At 35.5% G+C, this 16,118-nt stretch overlaps 1 long non-coding RNA gene across 1 annotated transcript in view; it reads left to right on the top strand.

The window, feature by feature from the left end:
• LOC128665030 (uncharacterized) overlaps positions 1-14,544 on the top strand; it is a 42,319-nt gene extending 27,775 nt beyond the window's left edge. Inside the window, exons 2-3 of the long non-coding RNA XR_008402971.1 lie at positions 6,141-6,340; positions 14,256-14,544. This is a non-coding gene — a long non-coding RNA (uncharacterized LOC128665030). The remainder of the gene's footprint in view (positions 1-6,140; positions 6,341-14,255) is intronic.
• Positions 14,545-16,118: the final 1,574 nt, after the last annotated feature.

Here is a 16,118-nt window from a genome sequence, read left to right as displayed (position 1 = left end):
AGGTATCCAGCTTCTATGCAGCAGGTTTATTTATGACTTTTGTATGTTTATGTTGTAATGAATTGTGTGATATGCAAGACTCAATAACAGTTAATAAATCATTATTAAGGATATATTGGCTCCGATTTATCAAGCATCTGGCAGACATGATCCGCTGTAGCGATCACTTTTTATTTCACCTGTATCAAGTCCAGTGAGTGCTTGTGTTATAACTTTGATATTTGAACTTTCTATAGCACCCTGGCAGAATTAATTAAAATGTACTGTTCGTGGGAGTGCACTTATTTCAGTGGATTAGATGTATATGCTTACATACATATATACTTAGGTGTTTATATGTGTATATACACATATTAACACATAAATATATATGTATAAAAGCATACATATATATTTACTGGGAACATACAGTTCCCATAGACCGCAATGCAAAGGCACTTTTCAGTGCCGTTTTTTTTTCTAACACTCTACACCCGCCAACTTTAGCCCCACAAAACTGCTTGGTGCTACCATTTTTATATTTTTAATAAAATACACACCACTAGATTTTGGGGGCATTTGGGGTACATTTAAAAGATCTGATCTCTGGATAATTTTATAATCGCTAATTGCTATTACAAGCTCGCAGTAGGCAATAACCAGTCACTTGTAATGGCTGATTATTTTAGCCCGCCCGCAAACAGGCAAATTTGCTCGTTTGCGGGTGCGCAATAAATTAGTGCTCCACTTGTAATCTAGCCCAAAATTTTAAAACAGTTTTCCAATGTACTTCCATTATTCATTTGTCTTCATTTTCTTCTTATACTTTGTTGAAAAGCAGGAAGGCAAGTTCAGAATCATGCAAGTGCCTGCAGCACTATTTCCTGTCATGTAGTGTTTCAGGCATGTACACGCTACCTATCTAGGTATCTACTCAACAAAGAATATCATGAGAACAATGCAAATTTGATCATAGAAACAAATTGGAAACTTTTATTAAAATTGTATTCTCTTTCTGAAACTTGAAAAAAAAATCGTGTTTCATGGCCCTTTAATGCAGTTCTTCAGCAGATTAAATTCTTACCTAAGAGTTATATAAATCCTTTTGTAAGATCCATCATCTCTAGACTTAGCACAATTGCATAAAAGTTGTTGCAGACTTTACTGCATTACCTGATAATCTTAGAGATACTAATTATTTAATGCAATGGGACAGAGATATTAGGTATTTAGCTAAAGCTGTGATACCTGTATACTTATTAGAGATTTGCATTTGAATATCCAAATGAATGCACAAAGAAAATGAAAGAAAAAATACTGACAAAAATTGTCAGTATTTATTTGTTTTCTTTAATTTTTTAAGTTAATAATTACCTTAACGCTTTCTGGAAAGTGTGCTAACCCGACCCTCTTCTTGTCAGAGCCCCAGCCGTGCTTACAGTAGGCTTTCGGCTCCCAGGACCTACACTAAAGTTAGTGCATGTCCTGGGAACAAGCATTAAGCCAGTTGTTAGCGCGGCCGAGGCTCTGGCAAGAAGAGGATCGGGTCAGTGACCTCTTCAGAGCGCGTTCAGCTAAGTATCGTAGCTACAGGTGAACTTTTTTTCTGTACCATATACTAAAGTTAGTACATGTCCTGGGAACAAGCATTAAGCCAGTTGTTAGCACGGCCGAGGCTCTGGCAAGAAGAGGATCGGGTCAGTGACCTTCTCCAGAGCGCGTTCAGCTAAATATTGTAGCTACAGGTGAACTTTTCATCTGTACCGTACACTAAAGTTAGTGCATGTCCTGGGAACAAGCATTAAGCCAGTTGTTAGCGCGGCCGAAGGCTCTGGCAAGAAGAGGATCGGGTCAGTGACCTTCTGCAGAGCGCGTTCAGCTAAGTATTGTAGCTACAGGTGAACTTTTCATCTGTACCGTACACTAAAGTTAGTGCATGTCCTGGGAACAAGCATTAAGCCAGTTGTTAGCGTGGTCGAGGCTCTGGCAAGAAGAGGACCGGGTCAGTGACCTTCTCCAGAGCGCGTTAAGCTAAGTATTGTAGCTACAGGTGAACTTTTCATCTGTACCATATACTAAAGTTAGTACATGTCCTGGGAACAAGCATTAAGCCAGTTGTTAGCGTGGCCGAAGGCTCTGGCAAGAAGAGGACCGGGTCAGTGACCTTCTCCAGAGCGCGTTCAGCTAAGTATTGTAGCTACAGGTGAACTTTTCATCTGTACCATATACTAAAGTTAGTACATGTCCTGGGAACAAGCATTAAGCCAGTTGTTAGCGCGGCCGAAGGCTCTGGCAAGAAGAGGACCGGGTCAGTGACCTTCTCCAGAGCGCGTTCAGCTAAGTATTGTAGCTACAGGTGAACTTTTCATCTGTACCATATACTAAAGTTAGTACATGTCCTGGGAACAAGCATTAAGCCAGTTGTTAGCGCGGCCAAGGCTCTGGCAAGAAGAGGATTGGGTCAGTGACCTTCTCCAGAGCGCGTTAAGCTAAGTATTGTAGCTACAGGTGAACTTTTTATCTGTACCGTACACTAAAGTTAGTGCATGTCCTGGGAACAAGCATTAAGCCAGTTGTTAGCGCGGCCGAGGCTCTGGCAATAAGAGGACCGGGTCAGTGACCTTCTCCAGAGCGCGTTCAGCTAAGTATTGTAGCTACAGGTGAACTTTTCATCTGTACCATATACTAAAGTTAGTACATGTCCTGGGAACAAGCATTAAGCCAGTTGTTAGCGCGGCCGAGGCTCTGGCAAGAAGAGGATTGGGTCAGTGACCTTCTCCAGAGCGCGTTAAGCTAAGTATTGTAGCTACAGGTGAACTTTTCATCTGTACCATATACTAAAGTTAGTGCATGTCCTGGGAACAAGCATTAAGCCAGTTGTTAGCATGGCCGAAGGCTCTGGCAAGAAGAGGATTGGGTCAGTGACCTTCTCCAGAGCGCGTTCAGCTAAGTATTGTAGCTACAGGTGAACTTTTCATCTGTACCATATACTAAAGTTAGTACATGTCCTGGGAACAAGCATTAAGCCAGTTGTTAGCGCGGCCGAGACTCTGGCAAGAAGAGGATTGGGTCAGTGACCTTCTCCAGAGCGCGTTAAGCTAAGTATTGTAGCTACAGGTGAACTTTTCATCTGTACCATATACTAAAGTTAGTGCATGTCCTGGGAACAAGCATTAAGCCAGTTGTTAGCATGGCCGAAGGCTCTGGCAAGAAGAGGATTGGGTCAGTGACCTTCTCCAGAGCGCGTTCAGCTAAGTATTGTAGCTACAGGTGAACTTTTCATCTGTACCATATACTAAAGTTAGTACATGTCCTGGGAACAAGCATTAAGCCAGTTGTTAGCGCGGCCGAGACTCTGGCAAGAAGAGGATTGGGTCAGTGACCTTCTCCAGAGCGCGTTAAGCTAAGTATTGTAGCTACAGGTGAACTTTTCATCTGTACCATATACTAAAGTTAGTGCATGTCCTGGGAACAAGCATTAAGCCAGTTGTTAGCGCGGCCGAGACTCTGGCAAGAAGAGGATTGGGTCAGTGACCTTCTCCAGAGCGCGTTAAGCTAAGTATTGTAGCTACAGGTGAACTTTTCATCTGTACCATATACTAAAGTTAGTACATGTCCTGGGAACAAGCATTAAGCCAGTTGTTAGCGCGGCCGAGACTCTGGCAAGAAGAGGATTGGGTCAGTGACCTTCTCCAGAGCGCGTTAAGCTAAGTATTGTAGCTACAGGTGAACTTTTCATCTGTAGCTTTGAAATATTTATATTTGAAAACGAACGTCAATGTTTAACTAAAATTCTGTATTTGTTTTTGTTTCTTGGCTGCACATCTCTAATACTTATCTCATGTGTTTTTGGGCCGGTTGTTTTCAGATAAATAATAGATACCTGTACCAATTATTTGTTACAGTCTTCTTTTGTATAACTGTGGAGCTCTTATTGACAGACAGTTATTGATTTCTTTAAGGACTGTTATTTCTGAAGGAGATGTTATTTGCTTCCTCATATGCCAATGTATTTTTATTATAACAAATCCTTGGGAAAAAATGCTTTACAAACATCACAATGTTTTTAATATTCATTTCATATTTAGTGACCAGCAGGGAGATTTTTTACAAACTTATAGCTAATGGGATGCATGGCATTGCAGAGAGATCCATAGAATGCTGTCCATTGCTAAGGGCAGCTATCCTATATAAGGGGAAACACACAAGCCTGTATATACCCTTACAAATAAATTGTCCTATTGACTACTGGTTAATAAGAATGCTACAAAAAGGGAAATGATCTAATGTCCCCTGCACAGGGGGTTAAAGGAATATGAAGCTCAATTTTTTTTTCCTGTCATGATTCAAATAGAGCATGCAATGTTAAACAACTTTTCAAGTTACTTCTGTTATCTAAAATCATTCTCTTGGTATCCTTTGTTGAAAAGAATACCTAGGTAGGCTCAGGAACAGCAATGCATTACTTTGGTGCTAGATGCTGATTGGTGGCTGCATATATATTCCTCTTATCATTGGTTCAGCTGATGTGTTCAGCTAGCTCCCAAAAGTGCATTGCTGCTCCCTCAACAAAGAATCCTAAGTGAACAAAGTAAATTGTTTAAAATTATATGCTTTATCTGAATCATGAAAGAAACAATTTGGGTTTCATATCCCTTTAAACACATAGATAACATGAGCTCCAGAGCAGCAATGCCCACTGGGAGCTAGATGAATGCCTCTGGTGAGCTAATGACCAGATACATATATGTGTAGCCATCAATCACCAGCTAGTTCCCAGTGCACAACTGCTCCTGAGCCTACCTTGGTATGATTTTCAACAAAGGATACCAAGAAAACAAAGTAAATATGTAAAAAGAAGTAAATTGAGTGCATGCTATCTGAATCATGAAAGCTAAATTTTGACTTTTGTGCCTCTAACTTAAGAGGAACTATGATATTGGTGTTGTAAGTAATATTATGGATTACATATTATGGATCACAAGGAGTTAAAGGGACTCTAAACCCAAATTTTATCTTTCATGATTCAGATAGAGCATGCAATTTTAAGCAACTTTCTAATTTACTCCTATTATCATTTTGTCTTTGTTCTCTTGCTATCTTTATTTAAAAAGCAGAAATGTGATGCATAGGAGCCGGCCCATTTTTAGTTGAGAACCTGGGTTATGCTTGCTTATTGGTGGGTAAATGTCAGCCTCCAATAAGCAAGTGCTATCCATGGTGCTGAACCTAAAATGGGCTGGCTGCTAAGATTTACATTCCTGATTTTTAAATAAAGATAGCAAGAGAACGAAGAAAAATTGATAATAGGATTAAATTAGAAAGTTGCTTAAAATGTCATGCTCTATCTGAATCACGAAAGAAAAAAATTGTGTTCAGTGTCCCTTTAATTAGATACAAGTGGAAATTAGATGATGTGGGTGAGGGACTAATATTTGTTACAAACTATAGTGCCCAGTGCAATCAGGTAACAATATAGTTAAGAAGCATATACTAATGTTAGTATTGATGACAGGCTGAGAGCTTAAAACAGGTATAGAATGTATGGTAAGAAAGACAGGTACTATTAAACAACAAAGTAATAAGACAAAACACTGGTTATGTATGGAGAAGTTTTATAACTGTGGTATAAGAGCTGCACGTTTGTTATTGTGCTCAATAGTTTAGATTGTATGTCTCAATCTGTGGTAACTACAGCTAGGTTGTTTTATGCAATATGTAGGATGGACAGGTAGATCTACCAAAGATGGCATTTTATACGCACTGAAGAAGGATACAGGGTCTTTTCTTTTTAATCTACTGATAATATCTGGAGTCACCAAGGTCAGCCCCAAAGGCATGAATTGTTTTTAAATAAATGGGGGTTCCAGGACATGTGACAAAGGCCTCCCCTTATTGCCAGATCACCCAAGGTGTTTGAATTCATAAATTTGTTCCTTCAGTCCTCCCTGCCCTTCCTGGTTACCTGGGATAGGAGAAGGGCTACAATATCTCATCCCACTGAATATTATTAATTTTAATATCCAGTATTGTGATTCATTTGACAGCATAAATGCACCAATAGGAATGTATTTGTTTGTCATGTTCTTATTTCTTTTAAACCCATTGGTAAACAGTGTAAATATTTATAAATAGTTATATGTGTCTGTTTACTTTTCTAGCAAACAAAGACTTTGAACTTAGTATTTTCTGGTTGATCTATTGCAATCCATGTGGAAATGGTCAATGAGTGTTGAAATACTGTCTCCCATCACCAGGACAGTGCAGTAAAATAACAGATCAGCAGACCTCAGACTTCTTTCTTCAAAGCTGTGATTATCAGTGGAAACTGAGATAAACATTCCAGACAATGCTTAACCAGGTAACCTTGTCACTCTCTGAACTTTTCTTTTAGTCTCTAGTTGTATCCACATTGCTATAACTAATCTGTGTATACTTAACAGGTAGGAATACAATTTAAAATGGATACAGGTACAAATCTATTTTATTTTTGTTATTAACAATTACAACTATTACCTTTTTGGTTATAGCACTGTACTATCTTTCTGATAATACTATGTATACACAAGTATTACAAATGATATAAAATTACCTTTAGTATGCATATATAAGCTGTATTATTAAAAGGTAAAGATTGTCTAAATGATGTATATATGCAAATATTCCAAAATCTAAACTATTGTGAAATCTAAACCATTTCCAGTCCCAATCAGTCTGTATAAATGATTTTGCACCTGTATTTGCATTTTCAAGATATATTTAATTAAACTTCATGTTACCATTATAATTTTAAACTAGCATACATTTTATATATACGTAGTGCAGGTTTTAAACTTTAAAAAAATATTGTGGGTGCACAAAGTGTCAATATGAAAGGTCTAAGGTGGAGATGATGTGGGTCATTGATTTCTGATTCTTAAAGGGGCATTAAAGACAAAACTTTTTCAGTCGTGTTTCTAAAAAGTACTGTTTCGATATGTGAAAAAATGTTTTTTGTTAGGAGTATTCATTAAAGCTATTTAAAGGGGCATAAAACCAAAAACATTTAATTTATGATTCAGATAGAGAATCCAAATTTAAAAAAGGTTTCCAATTAACTTCTTTTATCAAATTTGTTTTTTTTCTCTTGTTATTCTTTGTTGAAGAAATATCTAAATATGTAGAGTGCACATGTCTAGAACACAGGAAATAGTGCTTCCATCTAGTGCTCTTGCTAATGTATAACATTGTTGCAAGACTGCTGTCATATAGTGCTGCAGACACGTGCACACTCCTGAGCTTACTTTCCTGCTTTTCAACAAAGGATAATAAGAAAAAGAACATTTAATAATATAGGTAAATTGTAAATTTTGTCTGAATCATGAAAGAAATGTTTGTGTTTTATGTCCCTTTTATCTTGATACTGAATCTAACATAACATGTTTTATGTTCAACTGGTCTGTGATTGATATGAAATATTAAATCAAGAAAATAGAGAGAGACGCTCACTGAGACAGAACAATAGCTAGCAAAACTTCTGTGCTTGTCCACAAGGCCAGTGCCACTGAGGGTGCAGTCTCTTTTTGCACACTATGCCTTTTCACAGAGAAAAATTATCCTGTAGCATATCAGTCTGATCCTGCCCAATGACAGTCCAGCACTGAAATACCAGGCAATTCTTCTCTGAACAAGGGAAGCAACAAACCCCAGACATACGTCTCGGCCTCTCTTGGGCCTCGTCAGTGAGGTGCAGTTGCATATCTCTAGGGCATGTGTGCAAGGAGTCCACGTCTGGTTTCCCCCTTTTACTCTTAGGGAGACCTAAGCGTAATTTACATAAAATCAAGAAAATAGAGAGATGCACTCACTGAGACAGAACAATAGCTAGAAAAACTGTGCTTGTCCACAAGACCAGTGCCACTCAGGGTGCAGTCTCTTTTTGCACACTATGCCTTTTCCCACATTTCCATGGGTGGAAAGTACCACACCTCACAAGCATAAAAACAGAAAGTCCTTATTTTTGTGTACAGGTTAAAAAAATATGTAGAATACAGAAAGTCTCTCCAGCATAAATATAAAACAATCTTTATTCCAGCTTAGGGCCAAAAGTAACAACACTTTGGTTTGTTAGCCCTTGATTAAGATTTTTTTAGTTAAATCAAAAATATGTCAGTGTCTCTTTATTCCTGCTTTTCTTAATTGAGTCATACTTTTCCCTGTTTACATCATTATCAGAGCACAGAAAAAGTAAAAACATATATAAATAAAGAAAAAACACAAATGGCTGGTGATACATTTAACATCACTATATTTTGTACAGAGTCCCATAGAGTTACTTACAAATTAAAGGAACTCTCCATGAAGAAAAATCTAACAATTTATGTTATCCTTGGAAGTAGATTCACTAAACTTAAAGGGACACTGAACCCAATTTGTTTCTTTCATGATTCAGATAGAGCATGCAATTTTAAGCCACTTTCTAATTTATTCCTATTATCAATTTTCTTCGTTCTCTTGCTATCTTTATTTTAAAATGAAGACATCTAAGCTTTTTTTTTTTATTCAGAACTCTGGACAGCACTTTTTTATTGGTGGATGAGTTTATCCACCAATCAGCAAGAACAACCCAGGTTGATCACCAAAAATGAGCCTGCATCTAAACTTACTTTCTTGCATTTCAAATAAAGATACCAAGAGAATGAAGAAAATTTGATAAGATAAGTAAATTAGAAAGTTGCTTAAAATATCATGCTCTATCTGAATCACAAAAGAAAACAATTTGGGTACAGTGTCCTTTTAATATAGTCCTCCAAATCATAGTGAATTAGATGATAACACAAAACTTTGAGAGGCATCATTTTTTGGATTGTTAGCAAATCTATGGGACTAAGGTATCCATTCCAATCAGCTTAAAGTTGTACCCAAACATATTCTATAGCAACTGATATTCAAAGCAATTGCAATCAATAAAAAGACCTGGCAATAGAATGAAAAATAGAAATAACAGAAATAAGCCATCACATAAATCATTGGAAATAAGCATATCACAGGCTTTTCAAGTAGTTTTTTTCCCCCAAGGACATTCAGAGACTTTCAAGAAAACAAAATATAAGTGGTCAAAGCAAAAGTAAAATATTGATGTTAACCTAATATGTTTGAATGCAGTTTTTCTTTTTCACGTAACCATAAAATTGAACTAATGACATGTAGAACTTTAGATTCATTTGTAAACAAGCATGAGAAATGACTTTAACACTAATATAACTGGGCAATGATCAAATCTGTCATAAAGTATTTTTATGATGGACTGGAATAATTGGGTCACGTTGTACCCTTTAAGGATTAGGGGGTCTTTCTGTAACACTAATGCATGTAATTGTTTTGAAAAGAAACAGCTATTATAGGAATTCCAAACAGAATCAGAATTGGATTTAAATGAAAAGGAATTTAAATATCACATTTGAAATGTACATCGGTGCATTTCAATTTGAAATTAAAACATTTTTGCAATATACTTCTATTAGCAAAAATGCTTCTAGTAAAAGATATTACTGAGTATAAAGCAATGTTAGAACTTCCCTTCAGGTGCTCGCTGCCAGTCCCGGTTCTCCCAAACCGTGTATAGAAGCAGGAAGTGTTGAAAGTGGCGGCGCTGTGTCACCTTCAGGGAACCAAGCTGCTCACGTCTTCTGAGTCAACCTTGCTGCTTTCACCTCCAAAATAAAAGAGCTCACAATAGTGTAGCAGATTTCATACAATGTGGTAGGCGCACAAACTGGTTATGCTCATGAGATTGCAGTTAAAATAAGCCTTTTATTAAAATCATCACAAAAGGTGTCTTCAGGTTTTATTTAAAATACAGCTCAACGCGTTTTGGCTAAAAGAAGCCTTTATCAAGAGCATAAAGATAAAACGATTTCTGGAACAAATGGTTATATGCTGTGAGAGCCTGTGCACCAGTATTCAAACACTAAACATGGGCATTCGGCTATTTCATGCCGATCCGAATGCTGAAGATGGTAGCTACAAGCCGCATTGGGAAATTTTTGGAGCCGGATTTATTCTTGTGAAAGTGCAATACAGTAAGATCTGGATTTGCACAGATCTTAGTGTGTTGCACTTTAACATGAATATATCCGGTTTCCGAAAATTGTTGAATGCAGCTTCGGCTTTCGGAGCATCGCTAAATAGCAAACACTATGCCTGCTCAGAAAGCTGTGTGGGTGTTTATGGCTTCTTTGAAATACTAATTTGTGTGGTACAAGTCACTGTTGACTCTCTGAGAAGGTGTGGTGTTTAACCTTTTAATGCCGTTATGCCGTTCTATTCTGTCATAATTACACTGGGCTTTAAAGCCGTTATGACGAAATAGAACATCATAGCTAACGGCTGTCCTGAAGCCTTCTGTGCTTCCAGGATTTGATCGCGGTCTGGAGGGTGTTCCTAGGGTTGTAGGGACGCCTCCCAGACGCAATCCAATAATTGAAATCTCGCGATCAGTTTCAATTTGTCTACATTGGAACAGTTGTTCCGATGTAGGAACTTTAGCCCTGTCACGAAAGGGTTAAATACTGATATACAGACCCTCACAGCATATGTGCGTATGCCGCTGAATAACTGTGATAACTTTTACTAGAAGTATTTTTGCTAATGGAAACATTTTACAAAAATGCTTCTATTTAAACTGCATATTTCAATTTTGACTTGGGTGATGCACTATTTGTTTGGAATAGAGCCCTACTATCTTCTATCAACAATTACACCAAGACTAATCAATAAGCTGCTTTGGGCACATTCACAGTAATGAACTTTACAAATTAGACTCAGAAGACAAAACAGGCTCCAGCATTCATTTTTTGTGGGTGACTTTAAAGGGACATTGTAGTTTTTTTACATTTATTTATTAATCAGTGAGCATTAGATGATGTGTGCAGGTAATACTGTGGTATAAGACTGACAACACTTGCTAGGCAAAAATATTTATAACAAGATATTAAAACAATGCTCTTTCATATGTATGACAGAATATTTTTATGTCCATTTACAGCCTTCATTAACATAACTTAAAATCACTTCTTTTTATATATTTTATAATGCAACTATTTACTAAATGCAAAACCCCAATCTGTTTGAGTTAATATTTTCCATTAAATTACAAAGGACGTGACAGTTACCTAATGTTCAATTAAATTTCTCCACTTTGTGTTTTTTACTGCTTAAAAGGACCGTAAAGTCAAAATTAAACTTTCATGATTCTGACAGAGCATGCAATTTACTTCTATTATCAATCTGGCTTACTTCTCCTGGTATCATTTGTTAAAGAGTAACCTAGGTGAGTTAAGGAGCGTGTATGTGTCCATCAGGCAAAAATGCTTAAAACAATGTTATACATAGTTGCAAACTCTGCTGTCATAGAGTGTCTGTAGCATTATATGCCAGCTGTTTGACACTATGTATAACATTGCTATAAACATTGTTGCAAACACTGCTGCCAGATGGCTAAAGACACGTGTATGCTCCTAAAATCGCCTATGATTACTCTTTAACAATGGATACCAAGAGAACTAAGCCAAATTGGTAATATAAGTAAATTGGAAAGTTGTTTAAAATTAAAAAAAAATATGTTTAGTTTTGACTTTACTGTCCCTTTAACTATTTTGCATATCCATATATATATATAATAACATGAAATAAGCATTAACCTTAAAGGGACAGTGAAGTCAAAATTAAACTCAAGAATCAGATAGAACATGCAAAATTAAACAACTCTCTAATTTATTTCTATTATCTAATTTGCTTAATTCTTTTGCTATCCTTTGTTGAAAAAAATACCTTGGTAGGCTCAAGAGCAGTAATGCACTACTGGGAGCTAGCTGCTGTTGGTGACTGCACATATATACCTCTTGTCATTGGCTCACCTGATGTGTTCCTCTGGCTCCAAGGAGTGCATTGCTGCTCCTTCAACTAAGGATACCAAAAGATTAAGGCAAATTAGATAATATAAATACATTTTCAATTTTATTTATTTTTTGTTTATAATTGTATACTCTATCTGAATCATAAATTTGGGTTTTATGTCCCTTTAAATGCTAAAATTTTATAATTTCAAAACATTAACATTATTGTAAAACATTGAAATAATATTACTGTCCCTAAGCAAAGTTCAGTTTGTTTAATTTTAAGGATGACTATATGATGAACAAACAGTAATAGTTTAGAAAAGATACTTGGTTAATGTGTTTGTCAAGTAAAACCTTTTATCATAGGGTAAGTTTGTAACTAGTTTTTGCCAGTTTTTTAGTTTAAATACCGCTATAATTATGGTTTTTTTTTCATGGCCTTGCAAAGCAAAGATAAATATAAAAAGCTGTGTTCGTAAATAACCTCCTGATAGCTCACACATTACCTTGTTATTGCACTAACAAATTCCATGGTTTAACCTCTGACAGGAAGCCATAAAATGTGTTTTATATTATTTAAAAAAAATACAGGTCCGAAAATAAATGATTCTCATCAGTGAACAATAATAAGTGTTTTATTAAGGGAACCGTCAATTTAGATATTTTTTTTAAATGCAGATAAAAGAGAATCAATTATATATGCTAACATATATAAACAAATATATATATGAATGAAAAAAATTAATTTACAGCTGTTTATATTGGAATTGAAACAATAAATAAATGCTTGTTTGTGCACATCCAATACATTGGTAGGCATAAAGACTCCATATTAATGAAAACAATAATGATATAGATAGATAGATAGATAGATAGATAGATAGATAGATGATAGAACCTGTATTTATATATATATATATATATATATATATATATATATATATATATATATTATAAACCTCTAATATCTGTTTATATGCAACAAACAAGAGATCATTTAATCTCCTATTAAGCAAAGATGGATGTTAATTTTAATATGCAACTTTTTTAGTATTATTTGAAACTGGATTTGTTTGCACCTTTGACAGGGAAATAGTTAAAATACCAGGGCAGGTAGCAACACCTGGTGTGATTTGCCTTTCATCAATCTTTAGGACTGTGGACATGTCAGAGCAGACCGTTGTATCAACACACCTGCAAATTCACAGGCTTGCTTATTATTCACTTATAAGAAAATAGTATAACAAAATTAAAAACATGTTTAATATTAGCAATACGTCTATGACGATCACCTGCATCCATATAGTACACTAAGTAAGAATATAGATTTTGTTATTGTTAATTTTGTTGAAGAAGGTGATTATTAAGAATCTTGAACAGGGGTTCATTACTTTCAGGTTTATGATTATTGTACTTGTTACAAAGTAGATAAACTAAGACATTTTCAAATTCTCACTTTTTTGTAGCCCTTGAGAAGTGGCTATAAGCTCCCTTGGCATAAAGCTGTATTCAAAAAGCAGCCAGTGTGAACAAAACAGGACAGGTTTTACAGCTGTATATAGGGGGAGAGAGACTGCCTTATTTACCTATTCTGATATTTTACTAACCATCTAGTATTGGCATAAATCAGTAGTGAATATGGACATTTAATACAAGGGTTTATTCTGTAATCTATGGTTATACACATTCCCTATCTCAGTGTAAAGGTTATGTTTTTTAATACAAAGTTTCTTGTAATGAACTACATAAGTATGCCCAGTCTTGTATGGTAATATAACTACTAAAAGTGCCTCTTCTGTTATGTCAGCCTCTCTGATTTCAAGGCATATTAATAGCAACACATGTCTATCATGCATATGAAAGTGTATACATTAAATGTGTTAATATGTTTAGCATGAAAAAGGTTAAGATAAAACAGGTAATTTCATTTTGAAGCATGTATGGGTGCAGCTCATACTTTTATAGAAGTGGACTGCCTAAAATGGGAACACACTACATCCTTATCGGTGTACAGTGACATGCCTCACAAATATATGATCACACTAATTTTGGATAATCATTCAAAATCTGTAGTTTTGAATAAAGCACATCATTCATAACAATTTTAAAATATATTAAAAACCAAATGCAAATTAGATCATTTTTTTTTTCTTGAAATGTACAACAAATAAGTTTGAAACTCATTCATTTTCACATGTGTTTACTTTAGAAGGGAATTGGGTGTGCCTAAGAGGTCTAAACTGAATAGGTTTAGTTTCTTCAACTATTAACCCTAAAGGCGGGCCTAATATTTGGAGAAGCTACTTGTTGATTGGTCAAAAAACATTCCTTTACCAAAAGTCTATATACTGCAAAACCTTGGCTTGGCTTACCCAGTGCTTCTCATTTTGAATTTAGGAAAAAAGTCTGCACACTGTCTCCAGAGGGTGTCAGAAGGGCACCATGCCAAGGTATACTGTCCACGTGCGGGGAGAGTGGCTGGCCGTACCCTGTAAAGATGGCTCAGACACTGTTAAGTGGCTGGGTAAGGAGGCTCTGAGGAGATACATAAAAAACAGACCAGATAATGGTGGCTTTGATTGTGTGGATGATGTGAAATTTTACCTGCGGAGATGTAAGGGCCTTGGACTACTTGATCTTGATGACAAATTGAATGATGCTCTGGAGGACAATGAGTTTGTTGAAGTTGGTAAGTTAAAAAAAAACTTCCTTTTGTTGTCACTAGTGTATTTTGATATAAATATATAACTTTTTTGTTAAACTTTCTTTTTTTAATGTAAGCTGCATATAAGTAGATGTACATGCTGGAAAGCAGGTTATATTTAAAGGGACACTGAACCCAAATTTTTTTTTTCTTTCGTGATTCATATAGAGCGTGCAATTTTAAGCAACGTTCTAATTTACTCCTATTATCAATTTTTCTTTGTTTTCTTGCTATCTTTATTTTAAAAAGAAGACATCTAAGGTTTTTTTGGTTCAGGACTCTGGACAGCACTGTTTTTATTGGTGGATGAATTTATCCACCAATCAGCAAGAACAACCCATGCGCCGGCATCTAAACTTACATTCTTGCATTTCAAATAAAGATACCAAGAGAATAAAGAAAATTTGATAATAGGAGTAAATTAGAAAGTTGTTTAAAATGTCATGCTCTATCTGAATCCCAAAAGAAAAATTTTGGGTTCAGTGTCCCTTTAAGTCTTAAAGGGACATGAAACCCAAGTCTTTTTAACTTTCATGAATTAGAAAGAGCATGCATTTTTAAACAACTTTCCAATTTACTTCTATTTTATTTGTTTCATTGTCCTGATATCCTTTGTTTAAAAGCATATTTAAATAGGTTCAGTATCTGCTGATTGGTGGCTGCACATAGATGCCTCGTGATTGGCTCACCCATATGCATTGCTATTTCTTCAACAAAAGATATCTAAATAATGAAGCTAATTAGACAATAGAAGTCAATTGGAATGTTGTTAAAAATTGTATTCTCTATGTGAATCATGAAAGAAAATTTTGGGGTTTCATGTCTCTTTAAATATACTTCTGTGTGTATGTATGTGTGTGTATATGTATGTATGTGTGTGTGTGTATATATATATATATATTAACACAGTACAAGCACTTTCTATTTCTCATGTACAACCTTAGCAGCCTCCACACATCAATACAGTACTTACTTCAATGATTAAACTCTATCTATGCAACCAATTAACATAAGCAATATAGTTAATAATAAATGTAAAAGTATGTCAATCTATATGGCCCCTTCTATTTACCTCAGGCTTAATCTTCATGACCGTTTGTCATGTGTAATTATTTTTTTTTTTTACAGTAGTTGCCCATTCTATGGGTTTTTTTTTAACAAGACAAACTTTTTTTACATGGAGGATAGGTGAGAACATTTTAGAAATACTAACAGAAAACAAACTAGCGCAGGCAAAAAAGAGCCCTTAACCTCTATGCAGCTCTTTTCATATAAGAAGTGTGAAAATGTTAAATTTGAGTAATAAATGAGAGAGGGTTTCTTCAACACAAAAATAAATAGTATACCATTGATCACTTTCCTCTCTGAAAAAAGAAGGGTCATGTTACAGCTGGATATCATGGTTGATGTACAATTTGTGTCATAAAACTGGGTACCCATGAGACCCCTAATGTGAAAGTTAGGACGTTATTTAAATGATTTAATGTAATATGGCCCTCTAAATGTCATTTGGCTGAAATGAATGTGAATATGTGAGTTCAGAAAAAAAAAAATTG

This window comes from Bombina bombina, chromosome 6 (genome assembly GCF_027579735.1).
Source record: "Bombina bombina isolate aBomBom1 chromosome 6, aBomBom1.pri, whole genome shotgun sequence".
Taxonomy (NCBI): Eukaryota; Metazoa; Chordata; class Amphibia; order Anura; family Bombinatoridae; genus Bombina; species Bombina bombina.
Note: the sequence above shows the minus strand (reverse complement) of the source record. Positions and strands in the feature narration are given on the sequence as shown.